This window comes from Macrotis lagotis, chromosome X (assembly GCF_037893015.1).
Source record: "Macrotis lagotis isolate mMagLag1 chromosome X, bilby.v1.9.chrom.fasta, whole genome shotgun sequence".
NCBI classification, from domain to species: Eukaryota; Metazoa; Chordata; class Mammalia; order Peramelemorphia; family Peramelidae; genus Macrotis; species Macrotis lagotis.
Window position 1 is genome coordinate 277,007,207 of NC_133666.1, and position 15,919 is coordinate 277,023,125.

Here is a 15,919-nt window from a genome sequence, read left to right on the forward strand (position 1 = left end):
TGAAATATATGTGAGTGTTTTTTCATGTAATTTCAATGTGGGCATATGAATGGAGTTGGCACAGAAAAACAACAAACTCTTGGGATAGTCTAAGCTGACTTAAATATCTCTAAACTTGGCAAAATCCACAAAAGCCCAATGAAGCAAAATATATTCTACCTTAATTGCTTCCTCCCAGAGAAAAAGGCAATAACCTTGACATTGATGAATGAACAGATGAATAAAAATGTGAATGGCAAAATATCTATTGTTGTGCAGTAGTTTGAGTTGTGTCTGACTCTTTGTGACTCCACTTGGGGTTTTCTTGGCAAATATAATGAGTGGTTTGCCATTTCCTTCTCCAGCTCATTTTATGGATAGAACTGAGGGAAATGAAGTTTAAGTGCCTCACCTAGGGGCACACAGAGAAAGATGTCAAAAACCAAATTTGAATTCACAAAGATGAGTGTTCCTGAATCGAAGTTCAACACTCTACCCACACTTAGCTATCTCAAAAATATATTTAGTATATGCTATGGCAGGCATTGTGCTAATTGGTGGATACAAAAGTGAAGACAAACATACAAAACAGTCCCCATTCTGAAGGAGCTTATATTTTCATAAAGGAAAACTCTCTCTCTCCATATATATGAAAGAACTTCAGAAGAAATTGAAGTGTGTATATATATTCATATATGTATGTACATATATATGCATATATGTATGTATATATATAGAGAGAGTGATTTGGACAGAGAAGTCCATAGATGGTGAATGCAGTCATGGCATATTTCATGAGCATGCCTTTTCTAGAAAGTGCTGCGGATTTGGATAATGGAAGAGAAGGAGAAGGGAATAATGATAACCAAGAGTAGAATGAAAGGTCAGAGACCAGTCTGCCTATGATATATGTTCATAAATCTGGTGCCCAGAGTACCATGGTGGAGCTTGAATTGAGCTAAAACAGGGGCATTGCATCTTGAAGATCAATGAAGTGGGTTACGTGACTGAGGTGCTTTTCCATTAAAATGAGAATAAACGGAAATCCACCTACTTCTTAATATCTTCTCCATCCAGGGCTGCTGACTCAAGTACACACTGTTACATTGTGGAAAGCAGTTATATTGTAAATGCAAATAGGATATTTGAATTTATATGGTTTGGGAAATATTCAGAAGAAAGGAACAGTTTAAAATTGAAATTCAGGAGACTGACTAATGAGCAATCAGTGAACCCGCTCCTTGCTGGAGGACAAATTGTTTGCATCCTAATGTTTGTATAGTGTTCCAAAATACATCAACGTCTCTGATTTAACCTCAATCACAGCCTTTCTAGGCTGGGAGAAATGTTATTGCAAAATTTAGACTGAACTGCAAGATAAGTGTGACTGTTATTTTTAGAAACCAAACTGAGATCTCAACTTTCATTAAATATATATGTATTTACCTTGTACCTCAATAATAAACAACCTCACATACAACTTAGCAGAGGGTATCCATTTTTCCCTCCATAATTTGTACATCATTTAACCTGAGGGACTCAGGCAATTAGATGCCTTTTCCCTTGTACATCAAAAAGGTAATGATAATATATGCCAGTCCTTTCATTAGAATAATTTTGGAGATTTATTCAGTAGTGTTTGTAAAGCACTGTGGGAACCTTGTGTACAAATATATCATCTCATCATTAAGTCATAGGTTTAAAACAAAGATTTTCATGACTTCTGGATGGAGAAGATATTAAGAAGTAGGTGGATTTCCATTTATTCTCATTTTAATGGAAAAGCACCTCAGTCACGTAACCCACTTCATTGATCTTCAAGATGACCAATCTTCAGGATTACCAATCCCCCCCCCCATAATAGCATTAGAAGTTTTTATCTTACTTTTAAACAAGAAAATATTTCTAAGAAGAGTTGAAATTTTATCTTACAAGCATCTGATACCCATTACTGAACTTGGGTTCCTGACTCGTATGTAATTAGAGAACCTCACTTAAAAGTAGTTAGGCTTCCAATAGTGTACACTTTTGCTAATGTTCAGGAGTTCTGGATAGATCTGTAATTTCAATCACACTTCTTCTACCAGTGGAGAATTATGAGTCTTCTCCCTCAACTCAAATTTTTTTCCTGAATTTTTGTGGTCAAAAATAAATGATCTCCTATGTTGTAGACTAATCTTGATTCAGGCTACTCTAGTGTTTTTGGTTAGGAATTGGAAGAAAATGGGAAATGTAAATCATGTAAATAAATATCATAACCTGAGTAATGTTCTTGTTTAAAAAATACATATATATTTCATATATATAAGCATAAATAAATAAAATTATATATAAACAAATATATGTATATTTATATCCTTTATAAAATTACATATTTTATTTTGTGATTTTTAAGAATATTATTTTGAGAAGGGATCCAATGAGTATAGCAAATTGTACATATTGTCTACAGCACAAAAAGTTAAGGATCAGTGTTCTCACATGGATTCTGGTTACAATAAAAAGAATAGCATTCACTCAGGGTCTCTTGTTTGGTAGCTCATATACTGGATCATTTTATATGTTTGACATGAGCAGTAGGTAATTGTCCTGATTAGAAAGTAGATCCTAAAATACTCAGGACATTACAAGCTTTAGGAAATGACATAAACAAAGGTATGGAGATAGGGAAGTCTAAAGCTTTGCCATGAAGTATCTTTCAACTGGAGAAAAGAGTACATATTTTATGCATTTGAAAATATTGTTTTAAGAAACAATAGGTTCTCCAAATCTGCCAAAGTGTACAAGACATACAAAAAAGGTTTAAATGAATTATCTAATAGGCAACAAAAGGCAATTTATTAGTTATAGCATGAAGAGAATATTCAGCAAATATACAGGGCTGGTTCAGTTAAATATGAAGCATTTTACCTCCATGAGGATATATAGAGTATGATAATTCTATTGTCAGTAAGATATCTGTCAAGACTGAGAAATCCTAATTTCTTATAGGCTTAGATTATTGGGACACTGTATCAAAGACTCAAATCTAATCTTCTGGACCAATCAAATCTCAGAATAGCTTTCTTACATTTTTCTTGGGGTGGGGAGGGAGGAGTGCAGGAAAGAGGGAAATATATAGATTCCGGTAGTGATTTTTCTTAACATAATCTAGTAGTAAATCTTCTTGTGATTATGAACCTTTTCAAGCTCTGAACCTAAAATATAGAAAAAAGGTGGTATAGTGGATAAAAATGTCAAACTTGGAATCAGAAAGACTCATATTTCTGAGTTCAAATCCAGTTTTAAATGTTTACTAGTTTTATGAACCTCGGCAAGTCAACCTTTGTGCCTCAGTTCCTCATTTGTAAAATGAAATGGAGAAGGAAATGGCAACAGAATCTTTGCCAACAGAATCCCAAATGGGGCCACAAAAGTCAGACACACCTGACATGTCAGAATAACAATATCTAATAATAATTGCTAGTTCTAGGCACTATACTAAGTGACCTATAATTTTTATTTCATTTAATTTCACAACAACCCTGGGGAGTAGGTGCTATTATTATTATTATTATTATTATTATTATTATTATCATTACCTTTTATATATAAGGAACCTGAGACAAATAGGTTACATGAATTGCCCAAGGTTTTTACAAAGTAAATAAGTATCTGTGTAGGGATTTGAACTCAACTCTTCATAATACTAGATCCTCAGAGGTTCTATCTACTGTATCAGAAGAAGCTTGTTCTTTATTACAAAGAGTTGAGTACCTGGGATTGATACTCTCCTCTTGGAGATGAGAGGTGCCTCAGTTGATGAATCTTCAGAAACAATATGGGGGAAGCATTCTGATGGTTGTGGAGCTAGGGTTTTCTTCCTTTTCAAAAAATTGTTGAGCTTTAAGACTTTAAACCGACAGCACAACAGCATCTATTCTTTCCTTGTGGGAGAGATAGTCATGGATTTCAGCTGAGTCAGAAGATGGAAGCAGCAAAGGACCCAGTAGAGCAAGAACTGTAATAACTTTGAGCCCAGTGGAGCAGCATCTAGACCAACTGGGTCTATTGGAGCAGTTTGACAGAGACCACAAGACTTATCCAGTGGAAACTATGAAGCCAGGGGGAGAAGGTGTCCAACAGAGACTATAATAACAGCAGCAAGGAGTAACCCAGTGAGAACAGCAAGAGCAGTGTAATGATATCACTATAACATTTTGGCAACCCTGAAGCATCAAAAGTTTAAGTTGCCCTTCCACATAACACATCCTTTTTTTAATCCCTATATGTCCCCTTTCTTATATGCCCTCTGTAATAGTGCCCTAACAAAATATATTACCATTGTGTATGCATTGACAACAATTATTAACTATATGGAAATAAAGTTTCCCACATGACAATTTTTTCCCATTGATTCTGTGTATGTTATTAAGATAATATATTCCAGTAATAGGGAAATATTTTATTACTTTTGTTATTGCATGCTTTTTTTATTTAAATAATTCTGTCATATAAGAATATTAATATTGATATATTGAAGGGGCTCATTATTTATGATTTAGACTAGGATTCAGAGTTACTTGAGGATGAGAATAGTTTCTTTGAAAGGTGAATTAGAGAGCTTCCCAAATGTTAAAAATTCTGACTACCACAGAAATAAGTTATAGATGCTACTAGATAAAAGCATGGTGGTATATAGGAAAAAACATATGCCTTGAAGCACAGACGATTTGGGTTCAAGTACTATCTCAGACATTTATCTGTGACTGTGGATAAGTCTCAATTTCTCAAGAAGCCAGGTAGCTACCCAAGCAGATGTTGATCTGTCTCAGTTTAGAGAACTATACTAATGATTGAAATCACTGATCTGAACAACCAGATTGCACACAATTAAAAAATTGTCATTTCTCCTATTAAATAAACTTCAGTGGCTTCCTTTTGAAGGATAAGATTGTTAAAACTTGCAGAATCTCAAGAAAAATCATATGATCTATTACCTTTGTTTTACAGAGAGGGAAACCTAAGGCCCAAAGTGGAAAAGTGATTTGATAAAGGTCTTTTGGGTCATTAATAAAAGAATTGTGATGGAAACCAAGGCCCTTGAACTCCAAATACTATATTCCTTTCATGTTATATAACGTGATGCCTACTCATTGAAATATTGTGAATGTCTTTCCCCAGATCATTCAAACCCCTTAGACCCTGGTTCTGCAAGTTTCATTTAGTCAAAGGAATTCATTGATATCCTAAGGTTACTTCTTGACTATGTGGGTAAAGAATTCAGACTAGATAGTATATGTATGATCTCATCTGCTTGGTATTACTAGATTGTTGAAATGTGACTTTCTAATGACTTAATCTTTTCTGACCTTTTCTAAGCCCTGATTGAGAATACAACCTGCACCATAAAATGAGCTAAATGAAATCTGAGGTTGCAATTGAAGAGAGAGAACTGAAATTTTTCATTAAATCCTGTTTAATGAGATAGAGCAACAGTTGAAGCATCATTCTGCAGCTCAAAGGAAAGGTTCTCAAACAGGGCTTTCTGACTCACTAGATGGCTGTGATGACATCCTTCTTCTTAAATAGATTCATCAATATTGCATCGAAGCCTTATTGAGCAATAGGTGAAAAGGCAGGAGCTCCAATAATATTGTCTCAATGTGGAGTCAATCTACTAGTCTTGACTCAATGTTCATTAAGATTCAAGCTGTTGAGCTTAACATGTGTGAAGAATAAACAAAATAGTGATTAGGATGAACTAAAAGGGAGGAAATCGCCAATACAGAAGACTGGAAAATAGTTTTAAGATTCATTCTGCCAGGGAAGCTAGGTGGCACAGTAAATAGAGCACCAGCCCTGGAGTCAGGAGGACCTGAGTTCAAATCCAACCTCAGACACTTAATAATTACCTAGCTGTGTGGCCTTGGGAAAGCCACTTAATCCCATTGCCTTGCAAAAACCTAGGGAAAAAAACCCCAAAACAAAAAATACCCCATACTATCATGGTAATCAGAGAAAATACTCTATTGGAGAGAAGATATTAGAGAGCCATAACATATAAACTATTTCAAAGATGTCCAATCTAAAAAATAACCCAAGACATCAGTCAGGTGGTCAAGGATCTGCAAAAATACCTTATCATCAAAATGAACTGCTGCCCTTGGGGAAGTTGACTGAAAACTCTGGCAATTGGGGGAACAAGAGCATTGGAGATTTCAATAAGCCATATCTAAGAAATATTCATCTACCTATCACAACCAAAGAGCTGACACCAGATAATAATTTACATGAGAATTCAGAACAAAAAATTTTAATCAAAGTAACCCTTTGTAAGTTTCATACATTTTATAATACTATTAAATTGCTATCTAAAAGGTTAAAACAGCATGATATAGGGGGTAAGTTCTGGGATCAGTCAAAGAATTTGGATTTCACTCTTGGCTTTGCCATATATTAGCTGGAACCTTGGACAAATCACTCAACTCTTCTTGGCTTTAGTTCCCTCATCTCCAAAGCAAAGGGGATGGATTAGATGATATCTAAGGTGCTCTCCAGATCTTGTGAATCTGAGTGTCTGACTGCCTGGGAAATTATATTGAGCTCAATTATATTCAATTACAAAGCTCAACCCCAAGCTAGGCATTGTGTGAGTGTGTGTGTGAGTACATGTTTGCTGAGAACATTTAGATGTAAGTCAAAAACAGTACTCTTTTTTTAAATGGCTAGTAATAAAGTAACATTGTGATTTGGGGACTTTGGAAGGTATACAACAAAAGGGTTTGATATATGAGTTCTGTCTCTAGGAAGTGCAGATTTCCAGTTTATTACACAGACAATCTCAAATATACAGGATCAAAAATAGATTTCCAGTTTATTAAACAGGCAATCTCAAAATGCCAAAATGTGGTAGGAGTAGGAAGCTGATGATACCCTCAGTTGTAATAATTCAGTTTTATACATTGAACATTGTCACTTAAGTCACTTAAGTTGTATTCATTTTTAATTTCCTGGTCTCTGTTTCTTGTGGTGCAGCCTAGTTCCCACATCCATGCCTTTGCCTTGGTTGATCCTCACACCAAATATGCTCTTTACTTCTTATCTTCTGGAATCTCTAGTTTCCTTCAAGACTCACCTAGAGTGCTTCCCTTCTATGATTAACTTAGATTTACTTTTCATTTATCTTTTATATACCTATATAGGTACATGCTGCTTTTTTCTTAACAACTTTAGCAACTTGAACTTTAGCAACTTGAAAACAGAAATAACTTTGCTATTGTATTAGGAGTCTTAGAATCTAAGATGTTGCCTGCTACATAGTAGATAAGAAATGTCTGTTAATGAAATGATTGATTACTTGAAATACAGCATGGCATAATGGATAGATACCTGATCTTAGTGCCAGGAAGATATGGGTTAACTTTTATCTCTGACACATATTGGTTATTTAGTTCTGAGGCAGATAAGTGGCACAGAGAATAGAGCAACAGGGATTGATTAATGAAGACCTGATTCCTTAAGTCACTTAAAAGTTCGCCTTGATCCACTGGAGAAGGAATTGCCAAGAAAATCCCAAATTAGTTCACAAAGACTCAGAAATGATTGAACAACAGCAACATAGGACACTGACTATTAAATAATACTTTAAAAGCTCTTGTTACAGCTATCATTTAGTCTTGCTGTAAGGATCGAATTACATATATACATACATATATGTATATTTGTATGTATATATTATTTTAATATATATATAAAATTTGTAAACCACAGTTCTATTTATTATCATAGCATTCCTGTAGGAAGACAGTAAATCTTTATTGTCCCCTCTGTTTTAGACCAACAGCAGCTTAGTTTTCTTTTTCTCCAAGAATCTTGTCGTTTCTACCTCTATGACACCATTTGCATTTGTCCTATTCATTCACAAGTGACCACCCTCATCATTTTTCACTTGCACTATTGAATGATCTTCTTAATTAGTCTCAAGATTTTCAATACTTCTAGAAATATTCCACAAGTCATGCAAGTACTTTTCCTAAAGCACAAGGCTGACCATGTTATTCCCCTACTAAAGAAGTTTCACTGACTTCCTGTTATCTCTATGGATCAACTTATCTCAGCTTGTCCCTATTCTACCTTTCTAGTCTTGCTACAAATTTCTCCCCCATACCATCTGTGGAGGGGCCAAATTGACTTTATTACTGCTTATCATGTGTGACACTCCATTGCCCGACCCAACCCCTATTTTCTAAATCATCACCGCCCCCCATCCCTAGAATATATTCCCTCCTTACCTCAATCTATTGGAGTCCTTGAATTTCTTTAGGATTCAGTTGGAATGCTAACTTCTGCATAAGAATCTTTTTTGGTCTCCCTTACTGTTAGTACCTTCATCTATCAGTTTACCTTTTACCTTCTTTGTATCTGATTTATATAAATATATATATAATATATTTCATTATATATTGATATATTATTATATGTTATATTATTAATGTATATTTATATATTTGTATAAATACATATATACATATTTAGCTTAGGAAAATTGTAAGGGACCTCATCCTTTCTTAAACTGATTAGTTGGACCCTCTGAAACAAGGGTATAAATTCCCCTTCAGGTTTGATAATTGTATACTTTATATTGTTTATGTTCTAGTCATAATGATAGGATTCCAGTATGGAGTCACTTAGGCTAAGTGGAAATACAACTACTAACTCTGTGTCAGACAAATAAGTCTTGAAAACTTTTTGATTGGATAAACTCTTGATCTACTGCAGGAGTCTTGAATCATTCATCTACTGCTTTAGACAGTTAATAAAAGCCCCCCACCCACTAGACTGAGAATTTCCCCCTACTCAAACTTCACCGAAGATAAGAATTGATAAAGGACCCCAATAACTTTTTCTACCACATTTGTGATTAGGAGATTAGGAGTGCCCTCATTTACATCTAGCATTGAATGCCTGTTCCCAACTAAGTTCATTATTATGGCACATAATATTGCCACCTGAACCCCAACTTTGAGCATTTTTTTCTTCATGACATATTTTTCCCCTCCTTTCTCCAGGATAAGTTTCCTGGGGATACATTTCTTTTTGCTTATATTGCCATAGTATGTTCACATATGCCTTTATTTTGTATGTTTTTATGTCACATAATAATAAAGCTCACAATTATATCATCTTCCTGTATATTAATTATCTAGAATCAGGTATTTGTTTTATAATTCAAGCCAAAAGTCAAATAAAGCATGGGACTTTTTGAGTAACCCTGAGGATTTGGGACAATGCTTTCTTTTAGGCTTCAATTCAATCTCTCCACTTTTAACCACCAGTGAAATATGGCAACATTTAAGTACTTAGCATCAATTAGTTTTTTTTAGAAGGATATCTATTGTAAAGAGAAACAAAAACTTAAGCACAAAAATTTATTTCTGAAAATATTAGTGGATACAGTCTCTCCTGTAATACCCTGTTCTCTAGAGAGAGAGAGAGTAGGTTTAAAATTAAACATATATTCATGAACATGTGTCATTTGAAATTTATTTCCAGAGGGAACATAACAATTGAATCGATGAGTCCCCACTTTTGCTGTTCCTAAGTACTGTGTTAAACCTGAGTCTCCAAAACCTTAACTAGTGCCTTGTCTGAATTCAATCTCCTACAAATCTTAGTAATAGACCCTAGGTCCTCAACTCACTTTTTTGGTACTATTCTCACATTTCAAAGTTCCAAGGTTACAGTCACTTACATTATTCTACCTATTCTACAAGAAGAACAAACATGATAGAGACAAAAAGCACCCTCAGTTCTGTGCGCTCATAGGCCAATTGATAGAAAGTCAATGGTAAATAAAAACCCTTAGGCCTATCTCCCTACTAGGAGGTCAAAGCAGTCCTTGTCACCTCCTTTAAAAAATTTTTTTTAACTATAAACAGCTGAAAAAAAATAGGGTCCTTAACTCTGACCAATGAATACCTTTTGAATTCATCTCAACTGCAATTGACAAGACTGACTCTTCACTATATGTTTAACAGAATGGAATAAGTTGCAGAATGCTTACATAGTTTCAAAATTGAGCTTTTTTCCATTACAAATCATTATCTTTCTGCAAACAGGCTCTGCAACCTCTTAGATGCTGGATTGACTTCAATGAACAAAATGAGGATTCTCATATAAATGAAATGGAGAGACAGAGATAAGGAGAGATGGGGAGAGACAGGAAGAGAGAGACAAACAAAAAGAGACAGAGAGTATAGATATATGTATAGATACCTCTCTATAATGGATATATGAGTATTTTCTTCCCCATTAGATTATAAGGTTTTTGAAGGAAAATATTTTATCATTGTATCTATCTTGACACAGAGTAGAAACTTGTGATTAAATCTATACATGATAATTTCTGGATTTGGGTCAGTGGTTAAAGAATGGGCTGGTTGAGGATTGGAACTGGGGCAAAGATAGGAAAATAACACCCTTAAGTTGAGGCACTCACCAGAGGCACTCACCCAAAGGCAGATTTTCCTAATTCTTTCACTCTTTATATAAAGTCTACCTCCATCTCCTGCAGGTAACATAATGACTACATAAAAGTTCAATCCTTTCTTTTATTTCAACCATAGCTAAAACAGATACCTTCAAAATCACTTTTTTATCAACTGCAAGTTAGAAATTTACAATATATATTCAAACATCATTTAATTCTTATATCAGTCCATCAAATTACATAGCTTATATGGATTTCTTTGTAGTTCTTCTTACAGAATGCAGCATTATAAATATAGAAAGAAAATTTTAAATTAAATATGATTACAACAGTAAATCAATACCTTCCCCTAGTACACAATTTTCTGTGTGTGTATATGTATTTGTATTTATATATTATATAAAGGAAGATGCCACATATTTATCAATGAATTTATTGGCTAAATCAAATAACAAGGTGGAGAGGGTTTTCTCTTCACCAAGATGTGCAGTCCGGGAAGGAATAAATAGATCTTCTTAAAAAACACTCAATAAAGGGCAGCAAAGTGGTATAGTGGATAGAGTACTGGCCCTGGAGTCAGGAGTACCTGAGTTCAACTCCTGCCTCAGACCCTTAATATTGACCTAGCTGTTTGGCCTTGGGCAAGCCACTTAACTCCATTTGCCTTGCAAAAGCCTAAGGGGAAAAAAACTCATTAGGGAGTTTTATTGAAAACCTACACTTGTTTTTAAACTAAGACCCAGAGTGTTGCTACTGATTTTTTTCTTGGGTTCAGTTCTGCCCCTCAATGAATTGCGACACAGGCTCAGGGATGCAAGTTTTGGAAGAAATAGGGATTTATTAAAGGAAGTTACAACATATTAAGAAAGTAATAGAAAAGTTTTAAAAAGTTGAAAGAGAAGACCACGTGTTTTGCTGACTCTATTGTCCAGACCAGCTGGCCAGAGGTCAGCAGGCAGCTGGAAAGTAAAAGGGGGACAAAACTCTCCTTGATTTCCTTAAATTCTCTCCCTGAGTCCATGGGAGGGGGTGGGGACCTGGGACTGACCCAAGTCCCTCATTGGAGATTTTGCCTTTTGGGGAGGGGTCTCTTTTGGGTGGTCTTCCAGGGTCTGTGATCCCTGGCTGCTCTGGCAGAAAGCAATGCAATCCAAATCAGGATGAAGGCCAGGCCCTCAGGTGTGGAAGGATGAAGGAAGATTTCCTTTATAATGCAAAGAAAAGATTTACAAAGTTTGTCTCCAACTGATCTCATCACTCTCATACCCAGGTTTCTCTGCATCAAGAGCACATTAAGAAAAAAAAAAGATGTTGTGCTGAAGAATTTTACTGTTTTTTTTCTATTTTATTGTACTATTCAGAGGATGGTTGTAATAGACAGAAATTATAATTAATATGAATTATCCAATAATAAACCCATTATTGTCATGTTAATGCTGTGTGGGAGGTGGATTCTGTGGCAGCTACTCAGTGATTTTAGTCATTTTAAAGACATTTTTGTTTCCAAGTGAAATCCAATGCTCCTGCAGGGCCCCATTCTGCTTTTTTTCTCTGCATCCAGTGCCCCCTGATTGCAGAGGGTTTTACATACCTATAGACAAGAATCCCTCCAGAAAAGAAGAACACTAGTTGGCTTTGTTATCTAACTCTGTGCAAAAGAAGTCCTCCCATTGAGTCTACTTGCCTTGGAGGAAATATGAATAGTCAGCAATACCACTTTATGGAAATATCCAGCTACTCAAACACATTTCTTAATTACACTCTGTGATCTTATCTACTAGGCAGCTCTACTCTGGATTCCTGACTAATCTTCCTACCAATTGGAAGGACATCTGGTCAACTGAAGGTGGTCATGCAATCTTAATTCCCTAAGTATAGTAGAGAGTTTAAATTAGGAAAAAACAGTGGGGAATTCTAGGCCCCCAAATGTGCATTTGGTGTTTTGTTCTGTATTTGGGGGATAACAAAAATAGGAAGTATTTGGACACATCCCAATCCTGGCAGCTTTAGCAATAGTTTGAGCTCTTTGATAGAAGACAGTAATAGCTGCATAATCTAATCCAGTATTTTGAGTGGACCAGAATAGGCCCCAAGTGGAGAACTCAGAATAGAACAAGTCAGTATCCAGTGATGCAAATCGATCTTCTTTTGGCTCAGAATATATCTAGAGTTAGTTCCTTTCATTTATGTCTCAGTGATAGGGTAAAACTGGCCAAGAAACCACCCAGGAAATTATTCAAGTCTTTCAGGGTTTCAACTTGGAAAAAATATAAGATGAACACCAAAAATGGTACAAATAACGACAACTCTGAATAATTTCAGTGAAATTCAATTCAATGGGAATTCATAAAGAGTCAAATATAACCCAAGCACTTTAAGACACTGAGGGCACAAAGAGAAAAAAAAAAAGAAATAGTCCCTGCCCTCAAGGAATTCATATTCTACCAGAGGGACACCACAGATAAGTGGTATACAGATAAGCATAGAAATAAGAAAATACAAAATGTAAATGCAAAGTAATTTTGAAAGAAGGAGAGAATAATAACTGGGGGGGGGGGCATCAGGGATCACCTTAAACAGTGCAGTGATAGGGGCCTTGAAGGGAGGTGAGGTTTTCAAAAGTTGGAAGTGAAAAAGAGAGCATAACAGAAATGGAAAATTTCTAAGCACAGAGACAAGAAATAAAATATCATCTGTAGAGTATGTCAAGAGGACCAGTTGGTCCTTTCTGGATTATGGAATAAGTATGGGAGCAGTAATGTGAAAACAGTCCAAGATCAATCAGTCCAAATAGTGAAGGGATGTAAATGCCAGTAAGGGAAATTTATTTTATATCCTAGAGAGCAATGAGGAACCACCAAAGTTTCTTAAGGAATGTAGTTACATGATCAGATTGTGCTTTAGGCAATACATTTCCACATAAGGATTGTCTTTCATTTCTGAAGAAGACCACAACATCAGGAAGGTGATGCCATGACAACCACATGATTGAATTTAAGTGGGGACAGAGTACTGTGCTAAGTCACCAGTCTTACTTGCTCTTCAGGAGCCATCTGTGTCCAAAGGCCAGATATGGATCTGGACCAGCTGCAGATGGCCCTGTAGGCCAGGTAATCTAGGTTAAATGATTTGCTCAAAGTTACCCAGCTACTAATTTTGTCTGAGGCCAAATTTGAATTCAGGTGTCCTGATTTCAGGCCCAGTACTCTACCCACTGTGCTATATTCCTACCCTATATAAGCATTAAAGAAAGACTGAAGACAGGAAAGACTTGAAGACTTGTTAGTTACACTAGATATGACCAAGGTGAGAGAATAAATGTATTTTCCAAGATACAAATGTTAATTGGAAGGCCAAAATCTCCAATTTGTGTGACTATATATTGCCTTAACAAATTAATTATATCATTAGGATTGAAGGAAGACCACAACATGGAAAAGTAATAGAATTCAGTTTTCAATCATATAGAACAATGGCACCACCTAACAAATGAAGTCCCATAAAATAAGTAGATGAAACATCTTTGCTGTGGAAAAGCTGACTCAATTAAACAATATTTCTGGTCCAGAGTAGAGTTCATCTTTAGGGAAGAGTAGTGTCAAATAGTATCCATGCAGAAGGTATTTGTAAAGAGAGTTTGTTTTTTAGTTCAGTTGTTTGTTCAACTCTTTATGATGCCATTTTGGATTTTTTGGAAAATATACTAAAGGGTTTTAGCATTTCCTTCTCCAGATCATTTTACAGATGAGAAAACTGAGGCAAACTGGGTTAAGTGACTTGCCCAGGGTCATACAACTAGTAAGTGACTGATATGTTTGAATTCATGAAGTTGAATTTTCCTAATTTCAAGCCAGGCATTTTATCTACTATGCCATCCAGCTATGCTCAGAAAGAAACTAGAGACCTCAAAGAACAGATATAAATTAAATACTTAGTTGACACTACTTCTAATGCTATTTATCAATGTGCTCTTCCCTCAGGGTTGGAGAGGTGACCACAAGAAGTTACCACTCACAAAAGGTCCACTGATGCTAGAGCAGGTTACTTGGGGTCACCAGCTTATACAGTCAAAACTGACAGGGGATGATTTTTTTTTCATATTTATAAAAAATCCCTAAAAGTATCATATATTTGAAGGCAGCTTTTGGGAGAGTTAGGGAATAAGTAATTGTTTGTATAATTTAGTGCATCACTTCAAATTTTCACTTATTTTCAACAAATAGGAGATCATCCTAAAGGCTGCTCAGCTAAGAGATGGCTATTAGGGTAGATGGGGAAAGGGGGAGAGGAGAGAGGTTCTGCCTACTACAAGAAAACAGGAACTCTGAGGAGTGACTGAAAGAAGCCAAACCATGAGCTGCAATGGAAATGACAGTGATCATGAAGCATCCAATAAAGGTTAAACATGAGTGAGAAAAGCAGGTTATTGAAAGATAGTCCTGGCTTCTCCTTTGAGTCTTTTGAACAAAAAGTTATAAAGGAAATCCTATGCACTCATTCAGAAAATTTGGGTAAGATTTATTTTTTGTTGTTAGCTACCATTCATGTCTATATAGATTAATTTTTTTATTGTTTCACTGTTACTCTTTGCTTTAATTTTCCAACCTGGTGAACAACTGAACATCTAGACTCTGATTAATGTCACACATTTCCAGTTTCTAATTGACTGAGGGAAAGCAAACCTGTACAACTCCCCATCAGAGAAATTAAGCCCTGCCGTATTTGCCTCTCCTGCTTTAGGAGATCTGGACAAATGTGACAGCTAGTTGGCATGTGGATGGACAGCTGGGTCAGGAATCAGGAAGACCTGAGCTCTAATTGGTCTCAGGTATTTCCCAACTGTGTGACCCTGGGAAAGCCATTTACATTTTGTTTGCTACAGTTTCCTCAATTGTAAAATGGAGAAAATAGTAGCATCAACTTCATAGGGTTGATATAAGGATCAAATGAGATAACATTTGTAAAGTGTTTAGTATAGAGTTGTTGCCATAGAAATGCTTATTCTCTTCCTTTTCTTTTTCCCTTCTAAAAGTGACAGGGCTTCAGATGTATAATGTATTGCAATAGTGTATTGAATATATCACTACAGTCTATGGAGTAGTTTGATTTCTGTGAACTGTACAGGGCTATCTAAATGTATGTTATATCATGATGAGTTTGGATTTCCTAGAAATGTCAGAAGTATTGGTACAAAGATAGTTATTCTAACTCAGTAGATTCAGGTACAGCCTACATCTCTGGAGTTCCAGCATTAACTCTTTTGGTGTGGGAGCATGTTATGTTGAAAAATACATGTTTTCTGCAAGTTTTATTTGTTATTTAGTTATTTTAGGGTCATTTGCATGGTTGATGTGAAGAAACTATCATAAACTGAAATTGTAATTGGCCCTTTAAGAAAGTTGTATTTTGACTCAAACTTGACCCAAAATAGTCAACACTGGGGCAAAAGAGGAAAAAAAAATTCAGCAC